We start from the raw sequence: 6,226 nt of genomic DNA on the forward strand, positions 1-6,226 counted from the left end.
CAATACTATTGACTTGCAAGTTTAAAAGGTGAAGTTAACCTATTTCAGTTATATGTTTTGACTTTAAGGAATGAACAGTTAATCACAGGCACTTATATTTTCTTTCTCCATTAATATTGTTATTTTAAATTATATTGCCTGGATTAATTATAAATAAGCAACATTAGAAGCGTAAAGCTAACTCATTTAAGTTTTTAAAAATATTAGTTTGGGCAATCATTATGGTGAAGTCAACCAACTTCAGTTATATATAATAAGCTAAGACTGGGGTAATTAATCACTCTTGTCTATTACTGGTATAATTTCATTTATTAATGTTAGATTTGATTATATTTTTATAAATTTAAAAGGGTGAAGTCAACCTACCTAAGTTCTTATAGTATTACTTTAAATATTTTTTAATGGTGAAGTTCACCTATTTCGGTTGTATTTTTAATCTATTTTAATTCTGAATTTATTTATAGAGGAATATTTAATTTAATTCATTTATTGAATAGTCTATTAAGATAAACCCACTTTTTACTCCCGAATTGGAGTTTATACCAAAATGACCACTAAAGGTCTACCTCACCTGGTAGCGTTTTAATTATACCATTTTTTAGTGTAATTATTTTTTTTTCATTTAAATAATGTAATCTCAAACTATATTGCTTGTCTAATTTTTATTCAATACAGATCACATTAATATGATTCTGGAAGGGTGAGGTTAACCTACTTCTGTTTTTAAAATATTATATTAAGTATTTTGAACGGTGGTGTCCGCTTTTCTCAGTTGAATTTTTCCTTTTTTATTTTTTTAATGTTCCCATTTTTCCCCAATTTATTTCTAGTATTAAATTTTTAACTTTAAACCGCATATATTCAATTTCAATCACACAGCATTTAATGTATTAAGTATACAGATTATATGAAAAATTGTTAGGAAGGAGAAGAAATATTTTTATATATATATATATATACACAGGCGGGAGGAGGTAGGAGGGTATTTAATTGCCTCCCCCCCTACATTAGCTAAGTATAGCGGGTCGTGGAAGACACGGCCCACTGACTGTAGCCCCTTTTATTGGGGTGCTAGCTAATTTTTTGTATATCCTCCATTGTGAGGAACACAGTTATGGTTTTTATTAAGGTTTTTTGTTCCAGTTTAAAGTGTTACAAGTTACTGTTACAAATATTATTGATGGTCCCAGCCAATGTTAATAATAAGTTATTTGTGGACACAAAAGCAGATGCTAAAACAGGGAGGAAAACTGACGCTGATACTGACATAAACACACATAGTTACGACCTCTTGAAACATTTAAACACATTAAAGAATGGATAACTTAATAAAGGTCTATTCCCTGAATTGCAGGGGACTAAAACACAGAATTAAGGTAAAGAAACTTTCTACAGCTCTTACAAAAATGCACCCTGACATATTGTTTCTACAAGAAACTCATGTTAAAAATCCCGGTTATCCTCTCTTAAGATCTAAATGGTTTACAACATCTTATCAATCAACAGGAACTTCAAAATCTCGGGGTGTAGCAGTATTAATTTCCAAAAATGTTCACTTTCATTTTCAAGAAGAGTTAGTAGATAGTAATGGTAGATTTATTTTCATAAAAGGGAAAATGAACAACCAGTTGTTAACTCTGGCGTCAATTTACGCCCCAAATGAGGGTCAAGAAAAATTTATAGCAGAAACCTTAGAGTTATTAAAAAATTTTCAAGAAGGTCACACTATTATCGGCGGAGACTTCAATTTTACTCCTGATGGGTTTTGGGATAAATCCCACCAGGCCCCACAATTTACAATAAAGGCAAAAACAACCACCTGGCTCCATGACTTAATTACGTCACAATGTCTAGTCGATGTGTGGAGGCATTATAACCCTGGAGTCAGGGACTATACTTACTATTCCCCAAGGCACAAAGCATACTCTAGAATCGATTTAATTTTAGTTTCTAGTTCAATGTATGACCGAGTTCAACACGTAGATATCGGCCTTAGAACACTCTCGGATCATGCATGGATTGAATGCAGCATCAATTTCCATACAACCACGGAAAAAACACGCACATGGTCTTTAAACAACAATATTTTATTAAACCAATTGAATTGTCAGGAAATAGAGCATGCTTTAAAAGAATATTTTGAGTTCAATTCATCTTGTTCAGTTCCAGCCCCATTGGTTTGGGACGCTATGAAATCGGTTCTCCGTGGTAAAATCATTTCTATCTCGGCAGCCTACAAAAAGAAAAGAAATATATTACAATCAGAAATACAAACAGAAATTAAACATTTGGAAGAACAACATAAAAAAACTGGCTCTAAAAAAATTTATAAACGCCTGATTTTACAAAGAAAAAAATTGGACTCCATAGAAACTAATAGAATCCAGAACCAATTATTGTATGTTAAACAAAAATATTGGTTCCGCCATCCGAAGTCGTTGAAATTATTAGCTTGGAAATTAAAAAAACAACAAGCGTCAAAAAGCATTTATTCTATAAAAGATAGAAGTGGTCAGATCCACACAAAACCCAATGAAATTTTAGACATATTCAAAGATTTTTACCAAAATCTTTATAAATCAGATAACCCTCAAGTAAACCTCATTGATAACTATTTAAATCGGAATAATTTGATACAAAAAATATTACCAATTCACAGAGAAATCATGGAAAACGACATCACGGCAGAAGAAGTCATCAAGGCCATTAAACATTTAAAATTAAATAAAGCACCAGGTCGGGACGGTTTTACGGCTGAATTTTATAAGAAATTCGTTACAATATTAACTCCACACTTTCAAGAGATTTGTAATAACACAATGAAAACCGGAGAAATGCCGCCGTCCTGGACTCAGGCCAAAATAATTGTACTTCCTAAAAAAGGACGAGATAACCTACTCCCTCAATCATACCGGCCCATATCTCTTTTAAATTCTGATTATAAATTATTTACGACTATATTAACGACCAGACTCAATAGCTTTATTGGAAATTATGTTCATTTAAATCAGACAGGATTCATTCCCAATCGGGACATAACGGACAATATCCGAAAGACTTTAGGTGTTATACAATTTTGCAAAAAATATCTCTCTGAAACCAGCCTTCTCTCTTTGGACATAGAGAAGGCATTTGACAAAGTGGAACCAAATTTTTTACATTCAGTAATACGTCACATGGGTTTCGGTCCAAAATTTAAAAAAACAATAGAAGCCTTATATTCCGGTCCTATAGCGCAAATACTGATTAATAACATTTCATCCCGAGATTTTAGGTTGTCACGAGGTACGCGTCAAGGCTGTCCTCTGTCGCCCTTACTTTTTGCTCTAGCAATAGAGCCTTTGGCCAATAATATTCGACAAGATCAACGTATAACTGGAATCCACATAAACAAATCAATATTCAAAATCAGTCTTTTTGCAGACGACTTTGTTTTATATATATCAAACCCCTATACTACTCTCCCCCAGGTAGAACTAAAATTAAAAGAATATGCAACTATATCAGGATTGAGTGTAAACCAGTCAAAAACATTGTTTTACCCAATCAACATATCTGATAGGACGAAATCTTATATTATAAACAAGTATTCATATACATGGGTTACGACGGACTGGACATATCTGGGTATCAAAATACCAATTCACTTACAGGACATATTTAGGATCAATTATTTAACTCTAGTAGACAAAACAAATCATCTTTTTGATCAATGGAAGAAAGACAATTTAACATGGATGGAACGTATTCTTACGGTCAAATCAACAATATTCCCCAAATTTTTATACCTTTTTCGAGCTTTACCAATTACTATTCGTCCGTCATATTTTAACTCATGGCAAAATGCTTGGAAAAAATTTATTTGGAATAATTGCAAGCCAAGAATTTCTTACGTTACCCTTCAACGTCCAGCTACATTGGGAGGCTTAGCCATCCCACACTTAAAAAAGTATTACGAGGCAGCCATACTCACAAACGTAGCCCGAATACATACAGTCGACCCAAAACCAGAATGGACTCATATCGAAGAACACTATATAGAATCCACAAATTATATTTCAGCTCTGTGGCAAAAAAGCTCAGGTCGTTCTAAACTTATTTTAGAGCATAATTTAGCACAGGCTTTATTTAGGGTATGGAATGCTAAACGTTACACATTGACATCTAAACTATCAATGGCATCCACGTTTATAGAACAAGACTGGTTCCCCCCTGCAAGAACAGCCAACTCTTACCGAGCATGGAAAACAGCTAAAATCATTACATTATACGACCTTGTCGATAAACAACACCTGAAAGACAAAACAAAATTAGACACACTAGCACAAACAAGATTACCATGGTTTGAATACCTGCAAATAAAGCATTTATTTGATTCCCCAGAACTACAAGAGGCATGTGCAAGACCTTATAAACTTTTTGAAAAACTTCTACTTACACCCAGTGTAAAGGGGAAAGGTTTGCTCTCGAAAATATATAAAATATTGATAGACCCCGGACCCAAAGTATTACCCTCCTATGTAAAGGCATGGGAAAGAGACTTAGCGCTACAATTACCGGAAACTTTCTGGGAATCTGTATGGAATTCCTATGCAATGAAATCAAAGACTATAAACATACAGCAACAAAGCTTTAAATTAATTACACGATGGTATTGTACACCATTAAAAATGCACAAAATTAACAAAGTAAATTCGCCACTTTGCTGGAGGGGATGCGGAGAAACCGGTACCTATTATCACTGCTGGTGGGAATGCTATACTGTACAAGTGTTTTGGAACAAAGTTATTCACCATATTGAAAATCTTACAACCTATTCTATCCCAAGAAAACCAGAGATTCTACTACTACATAGTTGGCAAAACATTTCTATCCCATTATACACCAAAGAATTGATTACAATTTTGATAGCAGCAGCACAAACAACAATTGCTCATACCTGGAAGAGTAGTAAGTCAATACCAATTAAATTATGGTATTCCAAGATATGGGAACATCTCCTTATGGACAAAATTTCAGAAAGACTAACTGGGTCAGAAGATTATACTAGATCTCTGGATTTCTTTGGTAGATGGCGCCCCATTATGGAAAACCTGGAATTTATTCTAGAAAATATAAAAACGACACAAAAATCACAGTATTATGCGTTCATACAAAAAGAATGGGCATGGTAATTGGTATTGAAGAAACATGTTTGTTATAATTAGATTAGAGACAACGTTATATAAATATTTTGGATTGGACATTTTTTAGCTTCTTATATATGGAATTTGTAACAGTTTTAGTTATTGTTAGTGTTAAAAAGTTATTGTTAATTGTTATTGTGGAAATTTAATAAAAATATATTTAAAAAAAAAAAAAAAAAAAAAGACAGTCAGTGGTTATATATATAAACAAAGATTCCCCATGCACAGAAAGCTTTCTGGACTGGCCCAAATAGATCACGGAAGGCAAAGCCTTCTCTGGATCTCTGAGAGTCAGTGCTGAAATGAAGCTCCTGGCCTTTTTTTATACCATTTTGGTCCCATACATTTCGATAAAGCCATAGATATGAATGCTATATGTTAGTCATTAGAGCCAATAAATAAACATTTGCAAATATATGGATGACAAGCATACAGGTTGAGCAGGTGGGGAGCAAGCAAGGCAGATCCCAAAGCAACACCAGATGTAAACAGCTGCACCTGCATCATCACAGCCTTAGAAGACAGCTTTTTGTCATCCAGCATCAAAAACTTTAAAGTTGTTTTCTCCAAGAGGAACCTGATGTGCCAAATAACATGGAGCGGAGCTGCTGGCGAAAATGGCAACACCATGTTGAGTCCCCCTTCTGGAGCTGCTGCAACATCAGTAACATCAGATCTGGGTGTTGTGCATTTTCACACCTTGCTCCGTATCATTAGGTGTGTCACACCATTATGTTCCCATCACATTACCCTGGGTTGTCATTCCCAGTAGAAGTCCTACATGGCCTCCTGGTTTTTCTCTAACCATCTTCAAACTGCACAAAACTTTCCTTTCAGCACCTGCACACTCAGGCTGTGGTCACACAGTCATTTTGATCGGGTTTCACTGCTGTTCCCTCTTGCAGTGTGTCACACCATTATGTTCCCATCACTACATTACCCTGGGCTGTCATTCCCAGTAGAAGTCCTACATGGCCTCCTGTTTTTTCTCTAACCATCTTCAAACTGCACAAAACTTTCCTTTCAGCACCTGCACACTC

The 6,226-nt window shown here is 34.6% G+C and overlaps 1 long non-coding RNA gene across 1 annotated transcript; it reads right to left on the reverse strand.

The window, feature by feature from the left end:
• Positions 1-2,125: 2,125 nt before the first annotated feature.
• LOC107108959 lies at positions 2,126-5,068 on the reverse strand. Its single transcript, XR_001482458.1, has 3 exons — positions 4,940-5,068; positions 4,236-4,292; positions 2,126-2,233 (listed from the first exon to the last, which is right to left on the reverse strand). It is a non-coding gene; the product is annotated as an uncharacterized LOC107108959 (long non-coding RNA).
• Positions 5,069-6,226: the final 1,158 nt, after the last annotated feature.

This window comes from Gekko japonicus, unplaced genomic scaffold, assembly GCF_001447785.1.
Source record: "Gekko japonicus isolate JY-2015 unplaced genomic scaffold, Gekko_japonicus_V1.1 scaffold1158, whole genome shotgun sequence".
Lineage (NCBI taxonomy): Eukaryota > Metazoa > Chordata > Lepidosauria > Squamata > Gekkonidae > Gekko > Gekko japonicus.